The sequence below is a fragment of the Zootoca vivipara genome, chromosome 5, assembly GCF_965207765.1.
Source record: "Zootoca vivipara chromosome 5, rZooViv2.hap1.1, whole genome shotgun sequence".
NCBI lineage: Eukaryota > Metazoa > Chordata > Lepidosauria > Squamata > Lacertidae > Zootoca > Zootoca vivipara.
Genome location: NC_142588.1, coordinates 53,314,829 through 53,329,703, shown reverse-complemented (window position 1 = coordinate 53,329,703; position 14,875 = coordinate 53,314,829).

Below are 14,875 nucleotides of genomic sequence, written 5' to 3'. Positions count from 1 at the left end.
GGGGAAGTGGCAGTTGAAGAGTGTCTTTTAACTAGATTAATGGCTTCAGATCAGGGAATGGAATTGCATTATTTAAGCCAGTATAGATCTGAAGAAAAGCGATGAACACAGCTCTCGTGTACACCTGACAGAAAGAAGCAACCCTATATTCAAAAAGTAATGGAAAACCTTGGGTCATGATTCCACTGTGTTATTCATCACTGTCAGAACATTCAGAAAGTATATGGAGGGAGGAGAGTAGCCATGTGATGACCAAGGAAATATTGAGCATTAAAGCTGTGGTGAATATTTGCAAGCGTTTTTGGCATGGAAAGAAGAGTTTAGGATGTTTTTTACACACACACACACACACACACATTCACCTTGTTTGTGTGTCTTCACACAAGAAGAGCAGGCCTAATAGGTAGTTTCCTTGCTCCCATTTTTTAAAATGAATGGAACAGTGATGTCATCACTTAGATGGTGCCACCAAACCTTAATTCACTGCTTTGAAATCCTTGATATTAAGCAACACATAAATATATGAAATAAATAAATCTGAATGAGTTGGTTCTGCTTGCTTTCAGGCTCACTGCGTTACGTTTGCTTGCTTTCAGTAGTGTCATAAATAGCTAAATCTGATTGGGTAGTTGCTGGCATCAAAGACCAATTGGGGATTGAAATAATAAATAAGGTAGGAAATGTGGGTGTGGGTGTATGTATTGCCCAATTCACCCTTATGACAACTCTATGGTTCGATTATTGATTTAATTGTACGGTCAGGAAGTCAAAATTGCAGTAGTGCCTACAGAAATTCACCCTCTTGCAGAAATTTGGCTGTTTGACAAGATGCACACCCATTTGTTTATGCGATGTGTGCACATGTACAATTGATCAAAATAATTGGTGCCTACATGTTCACACGTGTGTGGAAGAATTTAAATAAATTAATGAGCATGAGTGCACATTTGTTTTGTTCGATAATATTCTGCCCTGCCTTTCAGTGTTGCTGATCCCAGGATGAGTTACAAAACATAACATGATAATTGATCATAATGCAATGAAACAGGAACATATAAGAACCTATCAGGTAAGACAGCAATTATAAGATTCATACTCCATCATACACAAAGCAGATCGTTCTGATAAAACATATATCACATCAGTGCCTGGGAAAACAGGTGCATTTTAAGTTGGCACTGAAAAGCAAAGGCAGCAGGTGCCAAGCATACCTCAGAGGAGAAGGCATTCCATAAGCCAGGCACCAATCCCAAAGAGGCCCAATTTTCTGTTGTTTCTAAGCACTGCACACTCATTGTGCATGTGTACAGTTATGTAAACTCTTAACGATTTGGCAACTTCTTATGCATCTATGCAATTGTTCTCTAACCTACAGAGCTAGCAATGTAGAATGGTGCGATTTGTCTACCATCTTACATATGTTGTTGAATTTGTGTTTTGTAGTGTATTCTCCATGGCTGTTTCCTAACCTCATCCCTACAGTGATACTGTCGGGATCTTGCTTCCAGTCTTCTTTCTTCTTTGGCGATCACTTGTAGCCGAGTAAGATTGTCTTCCAAAACACGGTTTTAATGAGTCCGTAAGTGACTCTGGAGGCCAGTTCTGGATCCACACATTCTTCCACAGTGGGGACACAGTGGTTTTTGGGTGTGAGTTGATCCCGGTGTGGATTTGCCAAGCGTGCCTTCCTCTTAGCATGTTTCTCCCTTGCGTCCTGAGTTTGAGTGTCTTCAAAGCCCATGACACCTTTGGTAGAGTCTGTTCTCCAATTAAAGCGCTCGCAGGCAAGTGATAAGAGATAAGATATCTTTATTGTCATTGTCCCCTTGCGGGAACAACGAAATTACTCGGTTGCTACATCTTAATTGTTGTTTCCCAAAAAGTGTTTCCCAATTGTTGGTGTTTATACTACATTTTTAAAAAATTGCATTGAGACAGTCTTTAAACCTCTCTTGTTGACCACCAGCATTACACTTTCCATTTTTAAGTTCAGAATAGAGTAGTTGTTTTGGAATACGATAATCAGGCATCCGCACAACATGACCAGTCCAACGAAGTTGATGTTGAAGAATCATTGCTTCAACACTGGTGATCTGTGCTTCTTCTAGTACACTAGTACCGGTATTAGTTTGCCTGTCTTCCCAAGTGATGTGTAAAAAAAATTGGAGACACCGTTGATGGAATCTTTCGAGGAGTTGGAGATGGCGTTTATAAGTGGTCCATGTTTCACAAGCATACAGTAAGGTTGGTAGTACAATAGCTTTGTAAACAAGCATTTTGGTTTCCCTGCAAATGTCCCAGTCCTCAAACACTCTGCACTTCAATTGGGAGAATGCCGCACTGTAGACAAATGTACACATTGTATGTGCATGGTTAATGTACACCGTCTGAAAATAGCTAATATTTTACTGCTGAAGTCCTGTGCCTACTGTCTTGTGCTGTGTGTAAGACCCATGGAACACAGTGGGGCAAACTTCCCAGCAAACATAAGAGGATTGTGCTCCAAGTCATTAGCAAAGGCTGAGCTGGCCCTTAAGGCCACTGGCGTCTGAAAACCTGGATCAAGCACAGAGGTCAGAGAGGAAAACAAATATGAAGTGAGAGTTCCAGGCATACATTCCTGTGCTGAGGAGGTAAAATGACAAAAGGGGGGACTGCAGGGGGATGTTTGACAGCACCTTTATTAGTCTGTCTTAAAATATTAGCTTTCAACTGATGGGCTGGAGACTGTGCTAGATAAATTGATTCTCTTTCCCCCCTCCAGCAATCAATTCTTCCTTTTGAGTGGGGAATTGGACATGGTTTTTATTGTTGTAAGCAAGCAGCTCCTCCCTCATATGAAGAACAAGCAGGAATTGGTTTTCCCCGATCTTGCACTAGATCCATGAGTATCAGCCATGCAGTGAAGGGGAAAGAGGGCCGTTCCTTCCTTGGGTTGGGTGACCATGGGAAGAGGTTGCTGGAACAGATCCTGGTTTGAGCAGTAGTGTAATTGAATGACATGTTCCTGGGGTAACTAAAAGGATGGAAATTGCTATGTTATGTGGGAGAAAAGTCTCTGTTCTCAGTGGGAACATTTTAAGTATGTCAGGCCAGGTAGTGAGCGGCCCAGGGAATGCAGCGCCCTAGAGAATGACTCCATGCAAGAAACAGTTAAGGCCCCAAAGTAGCTTGAAGCCGAGTGTGCCTCCCTAGAGAAGGGTGCGTGGGATGCTGCTTGTTTTTCTCAGGAGGTGCAGATGTGCCAAAACATACAGCTGTGCACATCGAGGATGCAGAGCTGAGAATGAGAGGCTTTGTGTTTCATCAGTATTTTCTTGCTGTCTTTGTGAGGCAACATGCTTCCAGCTTCTTCCTTCTCCTCCCCCAGCACCAGTATCCCAGCCAAAATAACACACTATCAGCAGCCAAAGATTCTCTGCAGCATGCAGTATTTCCTGCTGTTTTAGAAATGGGGGCCACAGGAGGGGCAGAATCAAAACTGATGTGTTGTCCATGCTGTTTCAGAAAAATTAAGAGTGTGTGTGTGTGTGTGCGCGTGCATGGATAAGCAGTTGCCTAAAAAACCCCAACTAGCTTAAAATCATGGATGCTGAAATGTTGGATTTTAAATCTTCATTTGCATTTCAGAACCTACATTTTTGCATTCAGACACTGTCCTACCATTGTGGGCTACTAACGACTTATTTTGACATGTGTAGGTTTTTTTTGTTTTTTTAAAAGAAACAATAAGGCTATAGCGTATTGTTGCTGAGAAGATAAATAGTGCTGTGGCAATTTGCAAAATAAATTGTTTTATTAATCCCTCAACTTTCTGGTGAGGTAAACTTTTGTTTATAAATTAACCCTTCTAAGGCACAGTTACACTACAAATTTAGATAAATATGAAAGGGAGGGCAAGGAGAATATTGTGAAATAAAGGTCCTGTTTTATTGTAGAATGAAAATTCCCACGGGGTCCTTGGGAAAAGGCCAGTAACATTATAAACTGATCTCAAACTCCATTACAGCTAGAGCACAGGCCACTGCCGTGGTGTTTCTCTGTCCTTCAGGCTCATCTTTTAGAATTTGGCTCCATTTGTTACGTTCATCTGTCTCTATCTCCATCAACTCCCTTCCAACTGTGATCAGCTCAGCCAAGATGGCAGGTGGGGGCTAAAATGGATCCTGTGAATCAAGTGGCTTAACATTTATCTAAGAACTAAACTCAACAGGGCAAGGCCACCTCCATACCACAGGTGCTTGAGTGTGCCAAGTGAAGCCAGAAGGCAAAGTACTATCTTCCAGAGGGACCCATGGAATCATAGAATTGTAGGGTTGGAAGGGACCTGAAGGGTCATCTAGTCCAACCTCCTGCAATGCAGGAATCTCAGCTAAAGCATCCATGGCAGATGGCTATTCACCTCTGCTTAAAAACCTCAAAGGAAAGAGGGTCCACAACCTCCTGAGGGAGACGGTTCCAATGTTGAACAGCTCTTACTATCAGAAAGTTCTTCCTGATGTTTTGTTGGAATCTTCTTTATTGTAACTTGAAGCCATTGGTTGAATTCCTGCCCCCCCCCCAAGAGCAGGAGAAAACAGGCCTGTTCCTTCTTCCATAAGACAGCCCTTGAGATATTTGAAGATAACTATCGTATCTCCTCTCAGTCTCTTCTTTTCCAAGCTAAACATACCCTGCTCCTTCAATTGCTCCTCAGAAGGCTTGGTTTCCAAACCTTTGATCAACTTGGTTACCCTCCTCTGCATATGTTCCAGCTTGTCAACATGCTTCTTCAGTTGTGGTGCCCAGAATTGGACACAGTATTCCAGGTGTGATCTGACCATGGCAGAATAGAGTGGTACTATTACTTCCTTTGATCTGAACACTATACTTCTGTTGATGCAGCTTAGAATAGCATTAGCATTTGATTGGAGAAAGAACAGTACAAAAGCCACCACTACTGTTCACTTGGATGTTGGCTTTATTCACGAGATACTTCTGATCATTATCAGGTGCACTTTTTCACCAGCCATGTGTTCACACCTACATTAATCATCAGAAAGGCTCCATACTATTCTCCAGGCCATCTCAGTGAAGACTGAACTATTGCCACTTGAAAAGGAAAGCTCTCTAGTCACTTACCCATATCTGGCTGATGACCCTTTTACCTCAACAGTAGCCTATAACAGCCATAGAGGTGGGGAGTAAAGGTAAAGGACCCCTGGATGGTTAAGTCCAGTCAAAGGTGACTATGGGGTTGCGGCGCTCATCTCGCTTTCAGGCCAAGGGAGCCGGTGTTTGTCCACAGACAGCTTTCTGGGTCATGTGGTCAGCATGACTAAACCACTTGTGGTGCAACAGAACACCGTGATGGAAACCAGAGGGCACGGAAACGCCGTTTACCTTTCCGCCATAGTGGTACCTATTTATCTACTTGTACTGGCGTGCTTTCAAACTGCTAGGGAGGCAGGAGGTGGGACAGAGCAACAGGTACTCACCCCGTTGTGCGGATTTGAAGCAAGCTCAAGAGGGCTTCTGATTGGCAAGCCCAAGAGGCTCAGTGGTTTAGACCACAGCGCCACCTGCATCCAAGGTGGGGAGTGTGAGCTTCTACGTGCAGTGTGTATGTATATATAGTATATATATATATATATATATATATATATATATATATATATATATATATATATATATTCAACTGATGCTGTAGAACAGGCATCCCCAAACGTCGGCCCTCCAGATGTTTTGGAGTACAATTCCCATCATGCCCCACCACTGGTCCTGTTAGCTAGGGATCATGGGAGTTGTAGGCCAAAACATCTGGAGGGCAGCAGTTTGGGCATGCCTGCTGTAGAAGATGTTAATCAAAGGACAGAAGGTTTTGATTTTGCTCCATGTCTGCCAGCCACCTAGACATTAGGCCCCATCCCAGTAACAGCTGCCAAACATCTGCAAGGTTCATAACAGCCCCATAAAATGTGCCCGTAAAACACCTCCCAACATGCCTGATCCTAGCTCAGATATACACAAGTGCTTATAACAGGAGCTCTTAGTTCCTCAGGGGACAATATACTTCAGCCATCTCCTACTTGACTCTAGCAGTATAACTGCCACCTAGGAAACAGAGCAGGAGAGGGGATCCCCCAATTAGTTCTGATCCTATATCTGACAAAAAAGAAAGAAAAGAAGGACATGCCATGGCATTCAAGGACAGCTTGGTTGTGTTGAGGAGTGGGATGCAAGCAGCAAAGGACTGCCAATGGATATAGGCCAGCTTGTGTGGGGAACCTGAAGTGCCAAGCTGATGATAAAAGACAGAGTAGCCATTTCAGATTTCACTGAGGATGTGAGTCACATTCAACAAGCATCGAGGCCCACTTAACTCTTTTAAGTACCAATAGCTACTCAGCATGTAGAACCAAGTGTTCCAAAGGAACCATATTGGGAGAGCTTTGCTCAATAAGGCACCATATTATTATTTTTTAAAGAAACTGAATATATCCTGAAATTCTGGTGTTGGGGAGGCAGTGCAGGCACTGCAGTTAAAGCGGGTAACAGCGGCAAGCAAAAACTCTACTTTGAAAGAGAACAGTTTGGGAGAGAAGAGAGGCACACAATGTTCATTTGATTCCTTGAAATGTGGTAAAAAGAAGAACCGTCAATGAACGGGAGGGAAAGCAGGCTGAGCTAAGAGGCAAATGTAGTGACCAGGTTGGGAGCAGCAGCAGCAACACCAGGAGGGACCATGTGAAAGGGCTTTGGTATTTGAGAGAGCGAGCAAAGGAGAGGCTCCAGGATACTTTGCCAGAGGGGGATTTTTGGTTAAGAACACTGGTGGTAGTTGTTGTGACGGGAACCACATCTGCACACAGGATTTTAAGGCAGATAAGCGCCTTCATTTCTCACTATAATGAGTTATATAAGTGCCTACAACAAATGCTCTGAAAATGCTTTGGTGGTTGTTGTTTCAACTCAAACCTCAATATAGGCGAAATTAGGTTTTAAATCATTCTGTGAAACGAGTGGAATCTCTTTGACCTCTGCAAATGTGACCCAAAATGCCCCCTCCTTTGGCTTTGTCCACTCTGAACAGGACTGTGATTTATCATTGTGGCCTGTGAGCAGAGATGGCATAAGAACAGGGTGGGGGAATGTGTGGTCTGCCTGTTGGCCATGCTGGCATGGGCTGCTGGGAGTTGGAATCCAACAAAGTCTGGGAGACCACAGGTTCCCCACCCCTGCACTGAAACACTCATCTAAAAGGGAGCGAATGGCTAATTCCAACCCCAACCTCTCTCCTGCCATCATCTCCTCGCTGGGCTTCTTCTCCCCTTTGTTCTCATCCTCCTGCCTGCCTTTCGAAATCCCGGGTGAAAAGTATGTCAATTAGATCATCTCCGTAACTTGCTCATACGCACATCTACTTGTGAACAAATGCTGATTCTCTGCCAGCTTTTCCTTTCTCTCTGTTACTAAGGGAAGGGGCAGGGGAGCCTTGTGCATTCCTCCAGGGGGTTTGTTTAGGCCAAGCCTTGGGATGTCAAAGCCTCTCCCTTTAAGAATTCCTTGTGGGCAAAAGCAGGGGCCGAATGTCTTCTCCATTAGATGATAGCTCTCAAAGATTTTGACATATGCCGTAACGATTGACGTACTATGTCAGGATTAGGGAAGGCTTAAGTATTTGGAACTCTGTAAGGAATAAGAAATGTTTGTACAGTATTCTTGGGAAAGGCTAGAACATACATGACTGAACAAAGAGTCACTAGGTGACAAGGTGAACATTTTCTCTCCCTCTCTCCTTCTCTCCCTCTCCTTTTTTAAAACAAGAATATGCCATACCTTTAAATAAAGTTTGTGACATAGCGGCACTGAAAACAAGAATAAAGTATGCTGGGTAGGAGAGGGCTGCCTTTACTTGGTGAGTTGCTCCATCAGACAGTTGGCGTTTTCTAGGCTGGCCTTGGTCTGAGCACCATTCAGATACAGAGGCTTCACTCCAGTGTTGACCTTCGAAACATAGCAGCTGTGTTTAATAGGATGGGCAGGAATATCCCTTCCTCTTTAGCAAGCCTAAAGTTCACCTACAGTAACCAGCAAGTTTAGGACTGATTTGTTCAGGACCAAGTGGTATATTGTGAGGAGCATGTTTGTGTAGCCCACAACTACTAGCTTGTCCTACCTGAAGCAGCACTGTGCTTCTGTTCCAAATCTATCTCAAAACGGTACTAAGTATACAATGATGGCCCCCAAGCTTGTTGATTTGGTGAAACATTTTTTCAAACTCCTTTATTCTGGCCTTTGTCGTGCCCACACTCTTGTGCCATTTCTGGTCCCCTCCCCCTTATAAATCTGACACATTTATATAACATATATTCATATACACAACATCAAAGAACAGTAGATTGCAATACCTTATGGGCTCTAGTTATTAGGCAACACAATATAATCTGTCGTCCTCCCATGCTGTTGGGTAGGGAACAGTCTCTGGCCTACAGGGCTTTCTTATGGTTGCCTCATGTATGAGTGGGTGGGCAGGCACTTGCCTGTGTTAAGCGTGACTATGCAGTCTGGGAAGGGTAAAGCACAAATATAAATTGGGAAGAGGTCACAGCCCACAGACTCACTTCAAGGGACTCACCTCCATGTGTTTTGTCTAGGAATAACTATGGGAAGGAACCTCCAGATAAAGTATATTAGCAATATATCATTTGGCAGCACTCCTGCCTAAAAAAGGTACCAATGATAGCTGCACTGTGCAAGAGCTTTCCCAATTACTTGGTCTATAATATTGGGCCCTCTGTGTGCCAGGGTGACCTTTGACTAGGTCATTGTTTCTTTCCTTTCTTCTTCTTTTCTTTCTAAATATTTGTATATCACCCCTCATCTGAAGACCCCAGGGTGGTAACAGAAAAAACTGTGGTGACATTTCTCTTGTGGAAACATCTCGGCTAAGGAAGGTGATATTCCCAGCACCTTGGAAGGATCAAGCTCCTTGCAGGTTTGGCATCTAAAAGAAGAGGTGCATAAATTGTAGAATGCTGAAGTCATGCCTGAACTTTCCATTGCCACTGACACAGAAAGAGAGACTCTGGATGCTCTTGCCTCTAAAATCAGAACAGTGCAATGCCAGATGTCCAGTACTAATGCCACTTGGGGCTCAACACAGATGCCAGCACCATGTTCACAACAGTGGATGCCACGAAATCCCTTGGCTTGGGTGTGTGCTGACTTGTAACCAATCTATAATCAACCCATGGCACAGCAGACCTTAGGAAAATCAGGTTTTGCATCAGTATGCAGTCAGTGTTAGGCAGGCTCAGTGTTAGGCAGGCTCAGTGCTTCTCCCTCACTGTGTCCTTGCCATGTGCAAGAAAGAGTATATTTTATTTTTGCTAAACATTTTCTTGCTCTTCCTTCACTGCTGATTAGGGTGTCCTAAACATAGAACAGTACAGTGGTACCTTGGTTCTCAAACTTAATCCGTTCTGGAAGTCAATTCCCAAACCAACGTGTTCCAAAACCAAGGCGTGCTTTCTCATAGAAAGTAATGCAAAATAATGATAATAATAATAATAATAATAATAATAATAATAATAATAAATTTATTATTTATAAATAATAATAATAATTTATTATTTATACCCCATAAGAAAGCCCTGTAGGCCAGAGACTGTTCCCTACCCAAAATGGATTAATCTTTTCCAGACTTTTAAAAACAACCCCTAAAACAGCAATTTAAAATGAATTTTACTATCTAACGAGACCATCATAGCTGCCAAGTCCTCCCTTTTTTTAAGGGAAATTCCCTTATGCTGAATAGGCTTCCTCACGAGAAAAGGGAAAACTTGGCAGCTATGGAGACCATTGATACATAAAATGAAAGCAATATACCTGCAGCTACACAATCAATCAATCAATCAATCAGTAGCTGAACTGGGTTCCGCACAGTCACAAAAACAAAACAAAAAGAACCGCAAAAACAAAAACGCAAAATAAATAGCAAAAAAAGGCAGACCTCAGTGTAACACTCAAAACGGAAGTGTGACACTCAAATCGGAAGCATAACACTCAAAACGGAGCATGTTCAGCTTCTGAAAAACATTCACACTTCCAGGTTTGCAGTGTTTGGGTTCCAATTTGTTTGATTACCAAGGCGTTTGAGAACCAAGGTACCACCATACTCAATTTGAAGGGCTGTCAGACAGCAGTCCTCTATTTCAGGCATGGCCAACAGGTAGATCGGGATCTACCGGTAGATCCCCAGGACGTTTCTGGTAGATCCCGGGTAGATTGTGGGTTCCTTAGTGATAGTCAGCCTAAAAGAAAAGAAAGAGCTCTCCCCCTTAAAAAACCCTCAAGAACTCTTGTCTCCCCCCCACAAAAAAGCTCAATAACCGTGAGCAATTGCAGGGAGAGCTCCTTCCCTCTTCCCGATACTGAGCTTACCAGTTTGTGTGTGACTGTGTTAGTGCGTTGCACAGAATGGCTACATTGCTCCTCCTCCTCCCTCATGCCGGCAGAGAGGGAGGGGGGGGTGAGTTTGCGTTCGTGGGAGGAAAGCAGGAGCCTCCACTCACAGAGGGATTTTCCCCCTGTCCCTGTCTCTTTGAGTTACTGGGAGCCAGCTAGCGAGAGAGAGAGAGAGGTGGGTGGGTGGGTGCCCCTAGCTGAGGGGGTGGGGGAGAAAGAAAGAGAGGGGGTGGATGGGTGCCCCTAGCTGAGGGGGTGGGGGAGGGGGGGGTGGGGGAGAAAGAGAGAGAGAGAGAGCAACGTTCAAACACAGTACTCGTCTGATATTGAACAGTTGGTTACCAAAATGGTGATGCAGGTGTCACACTAACAATGAATGAAGGCATGTATTTTTTAAGAAATCTTGATAGGTAGGTTAATGGAGTGGGTAAAGGAGTTTGTGCGTACAGTTTTGTGAGTGCTTTTATGCAATTCTCTCCCAAGAAATCTCTAAAAGTTTCTGTTGTCCTTTGTAAGAAAAGTATTTCGGCAGTGCTCCCCCCAAAAAGGTTACCAAATCTGGTCACCCCCCTTTCCTTCTCCCTAAAAAAAGCTCAACAACTTTGAACTGAACCCCCAAAAATGGGGGTAGATCACCGCCAGATTTTAATTCTGAAAGTAGATCACAGTCTCTTGGGAGTTGGCCACCCCTGCTCTATTTGAAGAGCAGATTCTGTTGAAAGGGAAGCCTTGAAATTGCGCATCAAGAGATAGCACCTGGTCAGGTTACCTGGTCAGTCTTCCTCATGATGATGCAATGGATTGTAGTTCTAGTTACATTCTAGCAAGCGTTTCCAAATCTGCACCAACGCAGATAAATGCAAATGTAAAGCAAATCTGTGCCTTCTTTGGTCTTTTTCCCCCCTGAGTGAGGCATTTCTTATTTTTTAAGCAGTCCAAAAGTGGCCACCCTAAATTGACCAGAGCTAAGATGAAACTCCAACTGGAATTTATGGTAGTGAATCTGTGCAATTTTATTTGCATGCTGAGCACTTTGAGGTGCTTTTGATATGACAACTTCACTCCTTGTTCTACAGTAGCTAACTGGGGCATGTCTAGCAGCCAATGCAGAAAGACAGCAGAGAGCCTGACTTGATTTATGTAGCCCAAAGGAGCTAACTTCTAGGCCCTCCCAATAAAATATTCAAGGGGGCTTCCCCACCCACAAAGTTGATGGGCATTGCCATTCAAATGGTGTGCTTGCACCATGTCTTGTGATCTAATTATGTGGGGTGGTGCTTCCCTGCCCCCCATATTTTATTCAAGATGAGACCCCTGATCTGGCCCTTCTCGGGATAGCCACCTTGACTATCATCAAAATCGCCTCCTCCTCCACCACATTTGTGCAGTGCTCAGTGAGCAAAATGTTGAATGCACTTTATCTCAGTACAGTGGAACCTCGGTTGTCAAACGTAATCCATTCCGGAAGACTATTTGACTTCCGAAACGTTTGACAACTGAGGCACAATGGGCAGTTGGCAATTTCAATGGAAAAAATGGAGAAATGTGCCTCGGAAGCCATTCGACTTACGAGGTGTGTTTGAAAACGGAAGCATTCACTTCCAGGTTTTTGGTGTTTGGGTTCCGAATCATTCAGCTTCCGAGACGCTCGAAAATCGAGGTTCCACTGTAACTTCTACAACGGCCTTGTAATATGAATCAGCGTCATTGCTTCTGCATTTGCATAAGGCTTCCACTGTGGGTTAAACCACAGAGTCTAGAGCTTGCTGATCAGAAGGTCGGCGGTTCGAATCCCTGCAACGGGGTGAGCTCCCGTTGTTCGGTCCCAGCTCCTGCCCACCTAGCAGCTTGAAAGCACATCAAAGTGCAAGTAGATAAATAGGGACCGCTCTGGCGGGAAGGTAAATGGCGTTTCCGTGCGCTGCTCTGGTTCGCCAGAAGCAGCTTTGTCATGCTGGCCACATGACCCGGAAGCTGTCTGCGGACAAACGCCGGCTCCCTCGGCTGATAGAGCGAGATGAGCGCCGCAACCCCAGAGTCAGACACGACTGGACCTGATAGTCAGGGGCCCCTTTACCTTTTCCCACATACAGGAAACTCCCAACTTATGAGGTGATTACGTTCAAAGGCACTGTGCCTTTAAGTGAAATTGTGTATACTTAAAGGCCATTCCTGGCTCAGAGTGCATACTCTTTGTCCCTGCACTGCATACAGCATCTTTAATGGGCCCTTTCTCTCCACCCCACCCCCACCCCAAATCTAGCAGCAAACATGCCAAATTGCAAAGCATATGAACTGCATTTGCACCAAAACATTGCTGTCTAAAAGCTCGTGGTTGACTTTAAAATCACAAGATTTAAAAATAATGCAATGACAACTTTTCATTTGCCTTCTGGTTCATTGTGAGCGGGCAGAACTGTACAATTCAGTACATCACATGAACAGATGTGACACTTTCCCCTGGGAACAGAATCGGCTTCATAGCAGGAATAGCCAGCTGTCCTGTGGCAGCACTGGAGGCAAGCCGACCATCAGCTCTGTCGAGGATGAGAGGCGGGTTAGTCAAGCCAACTTGTTTCCTTCACTAAGGCCCAGTCCTGAGGTGATACTCTTAGGTCACAAGACAGGAATTGGCTCTCCAACATTTCAACACTGACATCTAAACATGGTGCTTTTTTGACACCACATAATTTGCAAGTTTCAAGCCAGGTAAGTAACTATAGCAGAAGCCAAATGATAAGTACTTAGATCTTGCATACAGCTAATATTCCTTGCTTGATCTTTTGGAGCTTTCCAACCTTATTCATTGACCATTTATGGACCACAAGCCAGTGACCCAAAAAAAATAAAATAGTAGTTTTAGGTCAGAGTATACAGAAACCCCAAAGCAAAACTCAGTAATTTTCTCAGAGGAAAGCTTCTGGTTTTTGGTAAATCAAGTAAGCTCCGACATATAAGAAAATATACACAAAATTGCATGCTGATTAACATTGCCCTACTCTAGATGGGAACAAGCTACAAAACAGGGCAAAAGCCTTGCAGTTGCATTACCACAACATTTACTGCCTGTGATGTAGATCCTTCTATCTCTGAGAGAAGCAAAGCAAATGCCGTATATTCCGGCATATAAGACGACTGGGCGTATAAGACGACCCCCAACTTTTCCAGTTAAAATATAGAATTTGGGATATACTTGCTGTATAAGAAATACGACCTGGCATATAAGACGACCCCCGACTTTTAAGAAGATTTTCCTGGGATAAAAAGTAGTCTTATACGCAGTATGTTAGCAAATACGTTAGCATGGACGTATGCTGAATTTCCCACACAGGTAAAGAGCTTGGAACCAGAGTAAATTGGTTGCACTTAGTTCCCATTGAAAACAGTGGGACTTCATGCCTAACTTGTTTTCATTCCCAGAAAGTGAAATCTGCTTTGATTCATAATTCTGAAATAGGGCCTGGAGGGCTGGAACAGAAATGGATAGAAGCCTGTCTAAAAATAAAACTGCGCTGTTGCGGTGGTGGTGATGATGATGATTTTATTTATTAACTGCATGGTTACATATAGTGAATAACAGATTAAATAGTGGGAAGGCGATCATATCTTCCTGTTTGCTTTACAACCTGTGGCCAGTACTTTGCTTTGAAAAGATGTCATTCGTATGGCTTGAGTTAATCATTGTTACAAAGTGCATTTTTCATAAGAAGTTAATTATCTTTCCAAGCCCAGCCTTGCCTTATTTTGGACTCTGGTCTTGCACAGATGATAAGTGTAAATTCATATTGTTTCTGGCACACTTGAGTGGCCTGTGGATCGGTAGGGTCTTTCTGCACTGTGCTTTTGTAGGCCCAAACTGCATTCTAACATTTGTGTACTGCACCTGCAAGTCCCCTTTCAACAGCAGGATCCACCCCCCCCCCACATAACTGAGGGGAGAAGAGACTTGCTGGGAATGGGGTATGGGATAAGTGCATTGCTGCCCTTTGAACCTTCTTTAAATAATAAAAAATCTGGTTACTTGGGCCTTCCAGCCCATGTGGGGAGAAGAGCATGACTTCAAATTAGTTAAAACTGAATGTTAACAAAGGATGCCGAGGATAAACTTGTTGGTGTTACCTCCTTTTAAAGAGGAGGGGTAAGGGCTGCTGTGCTAAAAGAACTCCATGGCTCCTAAAGGATGATTTTAAAAAGAAAAGGAGTGACCATAGAAGGATAAATATGTCTCCAGTTGAGTGGTGATTAACTTGTGGCTCTTCAGATGCTGTTTAATTACAGCTCTCATCATCCCTCCCCATTGGTCATACTGGTCTGGGGCTGAGAGGAGTTGGAGTTCAACAACACCTAGAGGGCCACAGTTTACCCACACCTCCTTCTGCCATTCTACCAACTCCAGTGCAAATGTTGGAGGCACAGACGGATGGAA